This window comes from Lactuca virosa, chromosome 8, assembly GCF_052849685.1.
Source record: "Lactuca virosa cultivar CGN04683 chromosome 8, Lactuca_virosa_CGN04683_v6, whole genome shotgun sequence".
In the NCBI taxonomy this organism is placed as follows: domain Eukaryota; kingdom Viridiplantae; phylum Streptophyta; class Magnoliopsida; order Asterales; family Asteraceae; genus Lactuca; species Lactuca virosa.
Genome location: NC_136433.1, coordinates 23,127,501 through 23,143,884, shown reverse-complemented (window position 1 = coordinate 23,143,884; position 16,384 = coordinate 23,127,501). Strand labels below are relative to the sequence as shown.

General features: G+C 33.4%; 2 pseudogenes; one reads left to right on the top strand and one right to left on the bottom strand.

Moving 5' to 3' along the window:
• The first annotated feature begins 7,648 nt into the window (after nucleotides 1-7,648).
• On the top strand, nucleotides 7,649-8,443 carry LOC145130169 (lipoxygenase 1, chloroplastic pseudogene; annotated as a pseudogene).
• A 3,144-nt stretch (nucleotides 8,444-11,587) lies between these two features.
• Nucleotides 11,588-12,359, bottom strand: LOC145132618 (zinc finger protein ZAT11 pseudogene; annotated as a pseudogene).
• Nucleotides 12,360-16,384: the final 4,025 nt, after the last annotated feature.

The window sequence follows — 16,384 nt, the reverse complement described above, 5'->3', positions numbered from 1 at the left end:
AGAATTCTGATAAGCACATACGGAACGAGCGGAGAAATCATGATAATGAGAAGGGGGAACAATCAATGGAGAAACAGAAAAGTTCTCGGTCTAACAAAAAATTTCCATTTAAATGCTATAATTGTGGTAAAAAGGGACACAAGGCAAGAAATTGTCCACAACAACGTATGGAAGAAGGCAATGCAACGACTGCTCAAGAAGAAGAAGCATGGGATGCTGAAGCACATTTTGTACAAGATGAACATGCCATGACCCTTGAAGCTACAACTGAAAAATCGAAGAACAAGTTAGATGAATGGGTAGTTGATTCTGGCTGCTCAAATCATATGGCGGGAGATAAAAAGATCATTCAAAATCCAGTTGAATATGGTGGAAGTAGAGTTGTTGTGATTTCTGATAACTTAAAACTTAAAATTGCCCATGTTGGTGATGTCCAGTTTCACCCGAAAGAAAACAAGAAAGGGATGATGTTACAAAGTGTGTATCATGTTCCTGGAATGAAAAAGAACTTACTCTCTGGTTCCCAATTAACCTCAGTTGGTCATTATGTGCTTTTTGGTCCCGATGATGTAAAAGTATATAAGGAGTTTGAAACTCCATCTTACTTGATTGCCAAAGGAAGAAGATCGGAGTCTATTTATGTGATGTCTGCTGAAACTGCATATGTAGATAAGACAAAGAAAAATCAAAATGTGGATCTTTGGCATATGTGCTTGGGTCATCTAACTTATGACAAACTCGACACTATGATGAAAAAGAAGCTTGTTAGCGGTCTTCCAAAACTAAAAGTGAGTAAAGGCATAGTATGTGCATGCTGTCAATATGGGAAAGCTCACCAACTGCCCTTCGAAAAGTCCACATATCATGCAAAGGCACCTTTAGAGTTAATACACTCAGATGTGTTCGGACCTGTGAAACAACCATCAGTGAGAGTAATGAAGTATATGGTGACCTTTATTGATGACTTCTCAAGGTTTGTATGGGTATACTTCATGAAAGAAAAATCATAGACCTTCAGTAAGTTTAAAGAGTTTAAAGTTGAAGCAGAAAGAGATGGAAAGCATCGTGTATTACGACTCAGATCAGACAATGGTGGAGAGTACTTTGCAAAAGAATTTGCTGATTACTTAAGGGAACACAAAATTGGAAGACAATTAACTTGTCCAAACACGCCACAGCAGAACGGAGTTTCAGAGCGTAAAAACAGGCACCTAGCTGAAATATGTGGTATCATGATCCATGACAAAAATGTCCCAGGTCATTTCTGGGCAGAAGGTATGAACACTGCAGCATATGTTATAAATCGAATCCCACAACATTAATTTGGGTTTTGTGTCACCCTTTGAGAAGCTCTTTGGTACTAAACCAAATGTTAGCCATCTTCGAGTATTTAGCTGTGTATGTTATGTGTTTATACTCAGTCACTTGCGTCATAAGATGGAGAAGAAATCTATCCGTTCCATATTTGTTAGGTATGATTTGGAGAGAAAAGGTTGGCGGTGCTGTGATCCTAACAGTGGCAGGTGTTACGTCTCAAGAAACATAGTTTTTAACAAGACATCCTCATGGTGGTCAACAAATCAGGAAGCACTTCCTGATTCCGATGTGCTCAAGGAATGTTTGGAGTCATCTACCATCAATCTAAACATTGATGATGTAGGTACTATTATAGAAGAAGATATTGTTCCAAGACAGGAACAACATCCATGGCAGACAGGAGTCTTCAATTATCCTAACTCTGATGATGAGAGAGACGAGTCTTCAAGTATCAAGCGGTCATCAAGATTAAGGAAACCAAATCCAAGATATGCACATGCTGCTGTTATTGAAAACCATATATGTGAGCCTGAATCCTTTAAACAGACTTGTATAAAAATAGAATGGATGGTTGCTATGGAGGAGAAGATGAAAGCCCTAGTTCGAAACCAAACGTGGGAGCTGGTACCTAAGCCAAAAGAAGTAAAGCCTATATCATGTAAATGGGTATACAAGATAAAACGTAAGGCAGATGGCTCTGAGAGGTATAAAGCCCGGTTAGTGGCTCGTGGATTCTCTCAACAATGTGGGCTTGATTATGAGGATACTTTCAGCCCAGTGGCAAAGCTTACAACTATACGTGTCATCCTAGCCCTAGCTGCCAGCAAAGGGTGGAAACTTAGACAGATGGAGGTGTGCGACGCGTTCCTATATGGTGATCTAGATCATGTCATTCACATGGAGCAGCCAACAGGGTTTGAGAGCAAAGATAATCCAAACTATGTATGTAAACTTAAGAAAGCATTGTATGGATTAAAACAATCCCCAAGAGCGTGGTTCGGTAAAATTGCTGAGTTTTTAGAGCACAATGGTTTTATGATGATAGCTGCTGATGCAAGTTTGTTTGTAAGAGCTGAAGAAGGTAAGGTTGCAATCGTGTTGGTTTATGTAGATGATCTGATAATCACAGGTGATTGGTATGAAGTCGTTGATCAAGTGAGAAAGAATTTATGTACTCGGTTTCACATGAAAGACCTTGGTGATTTGAAACATTTTCTGGGCCTAGCATTGAAGTATGAAGAGAATGGAGACATCGTTCTACACCATCATAGGTATTCTGTGGATCTCTTGAATAGATTTGGAATGATTGACTGTACGCCAACAATGACACCAATTGACACAAATTCAAAACTTTGTGTTGATACCAGCACAGAGTTAAAAGACACGACTATGTACAAGAAGATTGTCGGAAGCCTTATTTATCTCACTCTGACATGGCCTGACATAGCTTTTGTTGTAGGGGTTTTGAGTCGGTTCATGCAAAACCCTAGGAGATCACATCTTGCTGCCATACGTCGGGTTCTAAGGTATGTGAAAGCAACACTTGATCAAGGAATTGTGTTTAAGAGGGAGTCAGTGTGCAAGCTGGTTGGTTTCTGCGATGCTGACTATGCAGGTGACTTCACCACACGATGCTCTACAACAGGATATGTGTTCATGTTGGGGTCCTGTGCAATCTCATGATGTAGTAAATGGCAGCCCACAGTGTCTCTATCCACAACCGAAGCAGAGTATAGAGTTGCTGCAATGACAGCCCAAGAGAGTGTTTGGTTGGTTCAACTTCTAAAAGATCTACATCAATAGGAAGGTCACAAGATTAAGCTTTATTGTGACAATCTCTCATCAATACAACTGGCTAAGAACCCAACGTTTCATGCAAGAACCACGTGGAGGTTCATTATCACTTCATCCGTGAGAAAGTTTTGAATGGAGACATAGACCTTCAATACATAAAAACTTCAGACCAAGTTGCAGATTCATTCACTAAGGCCCTCTCAAGCAAGAAATTGACCAACTTTTGTGAGACAATGGGAATGGTGAATGTTGGTGTTGAGAGGAAGTATTAAAATCCAACACCAAAGACGACGTGCATGACTTGTTGTGCATGTGTTTAGCTATCTTTTAGTATATGTTTAGTTTGCTTTATTTACTTTCCCAGAAAAGTTATTTTTGACTTTGTCATTTTAGGTAGTGGGTTGTCCCTTAACTTTAGGCTCTTATGTTAGTGGAGCAGTTTTTCATCTGCTGTCATTTCCTTTCTCGTGTAAGCCTTCTTAGGCATCTAGCTTTGTCAATTTTCCTTTAATCAAGTTGTACACAACCTTTGTGTAAGGTGTTCTGTGTTGTTTTTATTTTTGCAAATACTTCACTAAAGTTAACACCCCTTTCATTACAACTATATTTTACAGCTTCAATGTCCTCAAAGGAATTGTGATTTTTTATTTACACTCTGGTAATGTCTTCAATATGCTGTTTCCACATTTAGAATTTCAACTTTATCCTTGTTTAAACAAAAATCAATGCCTCTCCCGTTCAAAAGAAAAAGTGAACTAAAAACACAGGTCAAAACTCAGAGCAATAATGTCTCTATAGTCAAATACATGTGGGTTTGATCAGATGCTCGATACATCACCCCATGCAGGTTTTTTTTCTCGAAGCATGACCTCATTATAGATCGATCCACCCTTCAAATCTTATAATCAAACCAGAAAATCAAGTAAAATATATGCAAATTTAGTAATTTGCTCCTCCAAAGAGCATCACTAGAGTCTAATTATCGATAGAAATAGAACTCTTACATGGGGAATGGCACACGTGATAAAATGTTGGAATATCCCTTGACCCTTGTGAATCTTTGCGAGAAAACCTAGATCTCTCCAAGCTACCCGTCGCCATCATAAAACCATACCTCCCATGTGAAGCTTTGTGTTTGTGCAGGCTGTTAATACAAAGAAATTCTAGATCAAAGTTGTTCTTGTTTCTTGTTAATGCATATCCAAGAGATTATGGGCCCTATTTATTTTAATAATATGTTTTTTTTTCTAATTTATCACTAATAATAAAAAGACAAAACTTCAAAAATGGTCCCTGTGGTTTCTGAAAATCTGAAGTTTAGTCCCTAATTTATAAAAACCTTACAGATGGTCCCTGTGGTTTCAAAACTTTTAACAAATGGTCCTTTTCGCTAACTCCGTTAGCTTTTGGCTGTTAAGTGAAGGGAATTTATGTCTTTTCACTACCACAGGGACCATTTATGAAGTTTTTTGTTATTTAAAAAAATAAAAGAAAATATAATTATTTAATCTCTCTCTCTCTCTCTCTCTCTCTCTCTCTCTCTCTCTCTCTCTCTCTCTCTCTCTCTCTCTCTCTCTCTCTCTCTCTTTCTCTCATCCACATGGTCTTCTTCTTCGTCTTCACCTGTAAAACTTAAACCACATAGACATATTTCATACACATACACACTTGAAGGGCCTTCACAAAGCCACCGATTTAACACAATGAATCTTTGTTTAAACCCAAGATTACAAGTTCAATAGCAAAACAATGTTCATCAAGAAGAGAATGACGAAACATCATCTCCAAAAATATTTATATGAATCCACGATTATAGTAACAAAAACAGGGGAACTAACTTTAAAATGAATCAGGAGAATGATTTCTTGGCTACGCAAAATATCTTTATCTGCACTAGGTTTGATTTGTGCTCAAGCATTTCAACAAACACATAGTGTGCACGAGTTATTGACCAGTTCTTACCTACTCTGCACCACCCATTGACTAAACTGGTACATGACAACAGACAACATTTGATCCGAATTATGCTTTGTTTCACCTATACTTTGTTTAATTCGATTTTGCAAACCTCCAGTGAATGATTATGTAACAGTAATGAAGAAGACGGCTTGTGATTTGTTTCACCAGTTCAGATAAGGTAGTAAGTTTTGTTCACTAGAGAAGAAAGGTAACCGAGAACCTCCGACTTCCCTCCTGTTTCCTTCTGTTTTTGAATCCCAATCAGATCCCTCGCCATATCCTGCTTCATCCATCGAGTTTCAGGTGGAGATTTTCCTGCGAAATCACAGGGCAACAGCTCTTCTTGTTTTCCCTTTTTTTTCACCGATTCCCCAGAAAGCCAAAACAAAACCCCTCACCTGCTGCTACTGATTGTGTCGCCCCGTCAGACCACCTTTCCCCTCCCATTTCACATTCCTTTCCGAGGCAGAAAGAGAGTAGCCTCGCTGCTTCGTCCCTTCTCTTTTCTTCGGACCAATTGAGCAATGGAGGTGCTCCCTCCTCTTTGCGATTAAATCCCTCAACGAATCCATCTGATTGGGCCTCTGATCGTATTTATTTTTCGCTTTTATTTCCTTCCTTTGAACGATGTGGGGATGAGAGAGAGAGAGAGAGGTGTGGGACCCTTTTAATATTAAATATTCATATTTTTTTAAATAAGGAAAAACTTCATAAATGGTCCCTGTGATAGTGAAAAGACATAAATGCCCTTCATTTAACGGCCAAAAGCTAACGGAGTTAGCGAAAAGGACCATTTGTTAAAAGTTTTGAAACCACAAGGACCATTTGTGAGGTTTTATAAATTAGGGACTAAACTTCAGATTTTCGGAAACCACAGGGACCATTTTTGCAGTTTCGTCTAATGAAAAAGTAAAATAGTCATTTAAAACTAAAATCATAACAAAAAGATACCAGGGTAAAATAGTATGATAAAATTAAAATCATATAAAAAAATACCATATAAGAACGAGTCCAAATTATATATATATATATATATATATATATATATATATATATATATATATATATATATATATATATATATATATATATATAGAGGGTGAGGTTCAATAGAGAACCATAATTAACCAAGGAACCAATGAACCAATCTTTTTTTCAACTTTTAGAACTTATTTTTTATCAAAAAAAAAAAAAAACTAAAAATACAGAAATTCATAACTTTTTATCATTTTTCCAATGATATCAAATTCAATTTTTTTACGTCAAATTCACAATGTGAATCTTTGAAAATTCACAATGTGAATCCGGATTCACACGGTGAATCCGAAAAATATTTTCCACATTCACAATGTTAATATATGAATTTAGATATTTTTAGATTTTTTTTTCGATAAAGAATAAGCTCTAAAAATTGAAAAAAAGATTTGGTTCCTTGAAGAACCAATAATTATGGTTCTCTATTGAACTTTTCTATATATATATATATATATATATATATATATATATATATATATATATATATATATATATATATATATATATATATATATATATATATATATATATATATAGAAGTAAGTTCTTACGAAAATATAAATAATATGTGAAAATGAAAGAACCTATCAAAATGTGCCACGTGTGTTTATTTATTCCAAATAAATTAAAATTAAATATTGATTATATAATAGAACTAGGGAGAAATTGGTAATTTTATTTTTTATATACGGTTACAAAGAATACAATTGTGCCATGTTCCTAATTGCACAGAGTTTATGATACTTATTTTCCCCTCGTCGCTTCCCGTAGTTTTTTCACTCACGCTTGCTGAAATCAAATAACACCTCCATTTACTGTCGGTCTTCAAAGTTAGTCTCCACTTCCACCACCGCTCGACCCCTTCGACCAATGCACCGTCTCCAATCAAGGGTTCTGAAATCAAACGAAAGCCTTCATTCGTGATGCATCAAACGACATTGTACTACTCAACCGCTCTTCGCGACTACAGTCCAAGCAACCGCCGCTGGCCATAGTCGACGTTCACTATCGTTGCTCGTTACCGCCGTCTGTCGGCACCACCAATTCTCTCTACAGTTCTAATTCTCTTCTATGGTTCTCTTTTTAGTTTTTTCTTCGTTTTCGGCACCACCAGTTCTCTCTACAGTTCTAATTCTCTTCTATGGTTCTCTTCTTTATTCGTTCTTTCTCTCTCATTGCTTTGATTATGTGAAATTGGTAAATTAACTTTTAGAAAATAATATAAATGTTTTCTTTTTTTGGTGTATATGAGGGTATGAATGGGATCTCAGCGTACAATCTGCGAATTGGATTCTTGAAATGATTACACCTGTTACTGAAGATAGAATTGGGCCGGACTTTGTCGTGATTTATAAGAACTATAAGGAATATTTGTAATATTTTTATAAAAGCAAGTATAATCACGATTCACTTTTCATGTTTTCGATTTCTTATCAACCCCATCATTTTTTTTTCATATCCGCAGCCATATCTGTCTAGTGAAACTCCATCAGGGATAAAATCTTTAAGAGAAAAGAGCTTAAAGATTTAAGAGGTGATGGTAATGGAATCAGAAGGTCTTCAGATCAAATCTGTGATTAAGATGTTTGTAACGATTTGGTTTTTCATTCTCTTTTACTAGATTACCTTATTAACTTTCTAATATTCTTTTGTTTCAATATTTGATCTTGAAGAAACAAGAGCTCCAAAGAAAAGCAAAGAAGCTGCAATTAAAGATTGGTCAAAGAAATCAAATCTAAAAACCGAAAGGGTTAATTACACCGCTGATATCTTGGTGGATTCAGAATTTGGAACACTTGGAGCAATCACCATTACCAATAAGCACCAAAGCGAGTTCTTCTTGGAGACTGTCACCATTGAAGGATTTGCATGTGGTCCTGTTCATTTCCCCTGTAATTCTTGGGTTCAATCCACCAAAGATCATCGAAAACCCAAAATTTTATTCTCTAGTCAGGTAAATTCAACACTTTTCCCACATACATTCCTAGTCAAATATTGATTATTTAGCTCGTTATTATTCAACATGAAAACACCAGCAACAAAAGAATCCAAACCCAAATAAAAAATGTCAAGATTCAAACATTCAAAGTCGAACCTTAAATTTCCATCCGATGACTTATCATAATTTGAATATTCTTGGTCTTAAAAAGATACCCAATTTGGATTCCAAGCTTTCGCTTTCATTGATCAAAACTATAACATTCTTTTTTCCTATTTGCAGCCATATCTGCCTAATGAAACTCCATTAGGATTAAAGTCTTTAAGAGAAAATGACCTTAAAGATTTAAGAGGTGATGGGGATATAATCAGAAAGCTATCAGATCGAATCTATGATTAGGATGTTTATAATGATTTGGGAAATCCGGATATGGGAAACCACTATATTAGGCCATCACTTGGAGGTGATAAATTCCGATATCCAAGAAGATTCAAAACTGAACCTAGTGATTATGTATATTTATAATTTTTATTTATGGCATGATTGATTAATTGTTGATAAAAAAATATTGATTTTGTCTTGGTTGTAGGGATTTTTATGCTGAGTACATCATGCAAACCTTGAGGAAGTAAATGGTGATGAGGATCTTTATGCAATTGCTGCAGGCTGGACTGGTTAATGCATAATGGGGACTTAGCTAATATATATTTATTTACTGTGTTTATTTTTTTTAATATGTGTTAACCATGAATGAATGACCTTTTGTATTGTTATTTATTCTGATCACCAACAATGTAAAATTTTATTGGATAAATCAAATTTGGTGTTATATTCTTTGAAATTATGTTGAATTTAAGTGTTATATAAAGAAATGATATTCAAATAAGTATTTGAGAAGATTAAGATCGAGCTAAAAAAATGGAAGAAAACATAAAGATTTAAGAAGACAAATTTGTAATAATTTATGATTAAACGGAAAAGGATAAATTTTTTCAAGTGTATTATTAAATAGTTTTTATGAAGGAATCATAGTAGGCATAACTAATGCACATATAATTATGTAGAAAAAAACCAACTTACAGTTTCTTAAATGAACATAACCGATTATAAAAGTTACAAATCAGGAAGTTTTTAAAATTACAAGTATACCCTTTTAACATTCTTGTAAATTTATAATTTAAAAATTATATGTGGGTGATGTGTCAAATCCTAATAGGTTCTTTTCATTTTCACATAATATATGTGTTTTAACATGAGCCCTCCCCTATATATATATATATATATATATATATATATATATATATATATATATATATATATATAGGATATAGATCCGGTAAGAAATTTTTTTTGGTAGGAAGGTAAGAAGTTTTTTTTCTACATATTTTTTTGACGAACAAAATAAATGAATCACTAGTGATTCATTTGTAAGATGATTCACAAGAAAAAATTTCCAAAAAAAACATCTTTATGATTCATTTTTAAGTAAATTAAGAAAAAATTCACTTTTATGACAATTTTAGTGAATAACAACAAAATCATTGTATAAATGAATTATCAAGATGTTTTTTTGAGAATTTTTTCTTGTTAATCATCTTACAATTGAATCATTTAATGATTCATTTTGTTTGTTCGCGAAAAAAATATGTAGAAAAAAAATTTCTTACCTTCCTACCAAAAATTTCCTTCTTATTTGATCTTGACTTTATATATATATATATATATATATATATATATATATATATATATATATATATATATATATATATATATAGTCAAGATCAAATAAGAAGGAAATTTTTGGTAGGAAGGTAAGAAGTTTTTTTTCTACATATTTTTTTCGCAAACAAACAAAATGAATCATTAGATGATTCATTTGAAAGATGATTCACAAGAAAAAATTCTCAAAAAAACATCTCGATGATTCATTTATACAATGATTTTATTATTATTCACTAAAATTGTCATAAAAGTGAATTTTTTCTTAATTTACTTAAAAATGAATCATAAAGATGTTTTTTGGGAATTTTTTCCTGTGAATCATCTTACAAATGAATCATCTAGTAATTCATTTATTTTGTTCGTCAAAAAAATATGTAAAAAAAAACTTCTTACCTTCCTACCAAAAAAAATTTCTTACCGGATCTATATATATATATATATATATATATATATATATATATATATATATATATATATATATATATAGAAACTAAATACAGTGTTCGGTATTCCAAAGTACATAGACCATTCGTGTAATTTACACTTTAGCTAAATTAAAAAGAAAAAAGAAAAATAGAAGTCAAGATTATTGGTTTATGAAAGTCAAACTTTAACCAACTAAAAAAAATCATACATAGCCAAGGGACCATATGGACTTTATACGTTCACCATTAAATGATCTTAAAGCTTCTTCAACTAAGCTAATAGATACGTATTAGACCTTAACCACCAATCTTTTTTAAAAAACAAATCAAACTATTTCCTATTCACTTAACGATATTTAATAAATAAATAGATGGTAACGTATAAAATAATATAAGTTCAAATATTTTTTTGTTTTTTCTTCTATAGTTTAAAAGAAATATTCGATGATGTATATGCACCTGAAAACATACATGGGTGATACATATTTTAGTTATGCATGTTTTTCAGTAATTGAACTCGAAATCTTTGAAATTTATGCGAAATATCTTTACATGAACGAATTATTGACCAAGAAACAAATAGCGATGATGTATGTATATCGGTATATATATGCACCTCAAAACATACATGGGCGATACATATTTGAATTTTGCATGTTTTTTTTGAGTAATTTGAACTCAAAATCTTTGAAATTACATGAACAAATTATTGACCAAAGAACCAAATAACGGGATGGATCTGCCATTGAATTAACATGGATCACTTTCTATTGAATTAGCAATTGCTTACAAAACAACGAAGGTGACGTTCATACACGATTATAACCCCTAAATATACGTTTTCAAGAAATGTAAAATATAATGTGATATTGACAACTTATAATAAGATATAAACTTAAATGATAAATTCTTCTTTTATCTTCCAACCAACTTTATCATCTGGAGTAGATGTATTATTTTATTTGATTTTCTTGAATATGGATCGAGAAAATCTCATCATGACATGGATATGACGTCGATCTAAATCTTATGCATTTTCTATTTTTTTTTTCTTATAATTTTGTTATAGTTTTTAAAACAAAATTATAAGATCTTATTTAAAATTATATAAATTTTATTATAAGGGATATATATTTCAATTTATAATCCTAAAACTGGACCAAACCAGAAGAATAAATAAGATGGAAGTTGCTCCATAATCCTCTCACATTTCCAGCTTGAAACATTGACTTTTATTTTATTTTGTTTTTCTAAATACTGGAAAAAATTAAAAACGCTAACTAACAATAAAACAATATTAACAATGCAACAGAATATAAACCCATCATCTCCCATGTACAAATTCTACTTTTGGGAAAATTATAAAATAATTCACATTGTGATCGTTCAAAGGGTATAGAATATAAACGTAAAATCTATTAAAAACTGTAATTAATTTACATATAAAAAGGTGAAACTTTCTATAATAATAATAAATACATCAAAATTAATCTCATCGTAAAAATAATTCGATTGTAGTTGGAACCCCCTTCCCAAACCGAAATTCTAAATCATTTTCTAAAGGCGTTAAGTTCAAATCCAAACTAAAAACCCTTCTACTGTTAACTTTTTTCACGACTGTTGTAGGAGAATCAGACGATGGAAACGACTTGTTCTCATTGGTTGTGTTTGCTCTATGCCTTCTCATATGTCCACCCAAAGCTTGCCCTATAGCGAACTCTAATCCACATATCGAACACTCATGTGTTTTGGGCTTAACAGGAACCAAGTTGGTGCCATGTGTCAACTCGCCATCAGTACTGAGTCGAGGCTTCTTGTGACTCGCTCTATGACCACCTAGTGCTTGGAAAGAAGGGAACTGACGATTACATGTCTTGCACTCAAAGACTCGGCTAGGTGAGTTGGTGTCATGATATGGCTCGTTGCTTATTGGATTTGAACCCCTTGAAAGCATCATCAAGCAATTAGCCATGTTGCTTATGGCTGTGTCTAACTCAGCTTCGTTGGATCTCTTCATCGGTAGATACACCATTTATTAAAATAGTAAAGATGATCAAGAACAAATATTTCTTGGGGTTTTTAATACAGACTCTTGAAGAACAGGTTTTTTTGATGGAGGGTTTTCTGTGAAAACAAGAATAGAGTTTGTTTATGCGCAAAATGGATTGGATATGAATGAAACAAGAGTTGATTGGGTGATTAGGTATTTATAGGTGAGAAGTGTTGACTTCTTTAAGTTTGACCGGAGAGTGTGGATGACGAAAGTGACACGTAGTTGCTTGTGGGAAAGATAAGGGATTAAAAGCAGTTGAACACGTACGTACAGGTGAGCCCGATTTGGTTGAAAAATTAAGGGTACTAAAGTGTAAAAAAAAAAAAAAGGAGAATCGTGGTGTGAAAGCGAAAATAGTTTAGCCGACTAGCCATCATGGACCACGTAAGTGTGACTAGAAACGGGTTAGTCGTGGAGCCGCCAAAAATTCAAAAACTCAGATTTTGAAGCCAAAGTAGGACTTGTACGGATTCTAGAAAGAGTCACGGATGAAAAGATCTAGATGTTATTTTTGTAGGTTTGTTTATTTATGTATAAATTTAACACAATTATCCTCTCGACCTCTGGTTTATCTTTTAAAAGGATTTGAATTTGTTTTATGAGAAAATGATTATTCTGATTTATAATTTGTTATAAATATTTCAAAATTATTATTTATTTAAATGGATAGTGATTTGAAAGGGTAATAAACTTTCAATTTTGTGTTTGATTTTACATATTTTGTTGTGGTGCATAATTTTGCTGTGACCAATGCAAAATTCTTATTTGTAAAATTTGTTTCTTTTTATGCCAGTAAATTTCGTAGTAGCCATTGCATTGTAAAGTTACTTTTTAAATTTTGCCTGTCATTTCGTAACAAGCAGTCAATGACATCAATCAATACATGTACAAAAGGTGCTAATTTACGGTATATATTCCCATCATATATAAATCTTTCTAGGTTGTTTGATTTGGTGCCAAGAAATTTATGTTTAGAAGATAATATATTACATTCTTACCAATACCCTAACTTGAAATATATAATAAAGATAATTTACGATGGTGATGTCAAGCATTTGCTAAATTTTATTCGTGTGCGTGCCAATGTTGTACATATGTATCTTGTAGAAATTGTCTATATACATAAATCTGCAGCATTGAATTGATCAGCCAATAATGAAAACTGATATGATGGAAAAGGGTATGGAGGTAATCTATATACATGGGAAGCAACAATCAAAGAGGTATATTAACCTCTCCTATGGTGTCTTAATGGAAAGGGGCCCGGTGATAATCCATCGTACATGGGAAACAACAATCAAAGAGGCATATTACTCTCTCCTATTGTGTCTTAACATTAGAGGTGCACAAACTGAGAATCCGATTTGGTTTGGCTTACGTAACTCGAAATCCGATCCAAATCTAGTCCTAATCGGATTTCAAACTGATTTGATATGATTTTGGTTGGGTTTGACTGGATTTGGATCCGATTTTAGCAAATCGGTTTTACGAACAACTATTGAATCCGATTTTGTTAGTAGGATCTAGATTTGGTTATAATAGGATCCATACTTCTACTTAGGATGTTATATATGGTTATCCGATCTAGTTTGGTTAAAATTCAGTTTTGATCGGATAGGATCCATACTGGGGATCCGATTTTTCCATGAACTTCTACTTAGGATGTTATATATGAAACCCCGACAATAGGTATTCAGTGTTTTTCTCTGAAGAATCATAAGTATTTTTGTGATGATGATGTTACTACAAGCGGGGATGTTGATTGCAGAGACATGTTTCTCCTTTGTTAAAGAAAGCAACCTAGATCACCATGAGCCACTATTGGAATATTGTGTGTGGAAACAAGTAATTATAGGGATGATTGTTCTACGTATGAGATATGATGGAATAAAAACATATTTATGGGGTATACCTCCCCCGTGCCATTTTTAGGCCATGTTTTTACACTCATGCCATCACATAGCCACTATCTAACAAACACATATTAACGGTGACAAGACTAATTCTGTGCCATTTTTGGAGAGTTCTAGAGCACTTGCGAAGCCTATATATATAATGTCAGATTTCAAGAAAAACAAAAATAAAGCTAGAACGTGTTAGGCCTAAAAAATATGAAATACTTGACAGCATTTGTCGCAAAAAATAGGCGAAGTACATATTTCCCTGGACATTGTTATAACCTTATGGCATCGAACAATGTGAGTCCATCGATGCATTATCTAAATATTCATAGTGCAGCCAGTAGCGATGCTTATTGAATTATTCTGATGCATCATGCAGCACTATATTTTTAAAATCGCAATTTCTGAGATAAATAGATAAAAAAAATTCAGGTGGAACAATTTGATGACATCATAGAACTGAAATAAGTCGTGTGCGTGGCAATCCAAGAATAGTCCAAATATGGACTTATGAAATCAGGTCTTACAAATATAAGTCGGATATGAAGACGCAACGTATGATGTCATAACTCATAATCTAGAAACAGACAATATCAATTTACATTTATTGTCCTTAAAACTTTTTATCATTGGTACTTTTAGCCCCTGAGCGGCTGAGCTGCACTGTTTAATTGTTGCACGTTATGTATTTAATCACAATATGAAATTTTTGGCAGAAGAAGTCATCTTTTAAGGCATTTGACTGTGCTTTATTATTTGTATCTCACGTAATCAAATAAAAGGAAAACCATATTATTTAAGCAACAAATAGCCGAGTTAAAATAGTCAAGCTTGGCTCAAATCCGCATACTGTGTTTTCCAATATAAGTTTTGACAAAATAAGACGACTCTAACATTGAGATTACATCCTATTAAGGTATATCCAACAACACTACTTTTCCACCATTTATAAAAGGAAGGTACTCGTCTCCATCATCCCATAATAATTGTCACCTCCCAATTTAATAGTTTAATAAAAATAACGTTAAATAACAATAAGACATTTCCTTAATCAAAATAATAATAAAAAACATAACAAAAATAAGAAACTAGAAATTAAATTAAAACCGAAAAAAAAAAAACTAATTTTGGTTGTCGTTGTTATCGTTGGGATTCTTAATGTAGTATATATGATCCATCAATCATGTAGAAGATTGTGGCTATGTATTTTTATTGTGGCTATGTATTTTTAAAACTCTCCAAAAATATTTGTTGGTACCGTTTACAAATTGTTCATGCGGATGAAGTGTGTCATGCACATTTCACATGCAAGGATGTATTTCATCATCAAGGTAATGTCATACTTGTATTGTGTTCCACACACTACAAAAGGAAAGTCGAGTACATTTCTTGTTAGAATATTATTGAATATCGGCGACTGATTGTACGTTGATGACTTGATGTCATTGTTAGACCCGACGACGCAAAAGAATGCACGTCAAATCTATACAACCAATGCTCCCAAACATTATCGAGAAACCATGTTCGACTTCATGTGTTAAATACAATTGTCCAACATCAATGTACGACATTTTCCAAAAATATATATTGTTAAAGAGGTCGATGACATATTCACAAAATTTAGACGTAAATTCCCATATAGTTCTCTCAAGCATCTTCAAATAATCATCCACTGCATCGGATATGATGTTGTATACCAAATGTAACGTCTCAAAAGTTATAAGGTAAAATTTTCATTTTTAGTTCAACCATAAACACCATTTAATCATTTCAATCATTCAAAAGTATATCAGAGTAAAAATAGTTATCAAAGTACAATTTCTGAAATCGTAAAGTGCAGAAATATAGGTGGATGCGCTGCGATCAAGCCCGACCCTTCCTTCTCGAACCGGGAGTACCTGAAAAACATTTTAAACATAAACTGTAAGCACGAAGCTTAGTGAGTTCCCCAAAATACCGCATATCATACATATCTGCCAACTCAAGGCTGTGCCATGTCTATTTCACCCTCGAGTCTATTTAAAGTTAAATGTCTGCCCAAGGCCGTACCGGGTCTATTTCACCCCGGTTCTATTTCACCTCCGAGTCTATTTCAACTCATATGCCAGCACAAGGCTAGACTAGGTCTATTTCACCCCCACATACATATAGCAAACAAGCACACAGGTATACATACGTATAACAGGAGTCACAAAGACTACATGCACATACAATCCTAGTGTCCTACAGTATAGTGAGC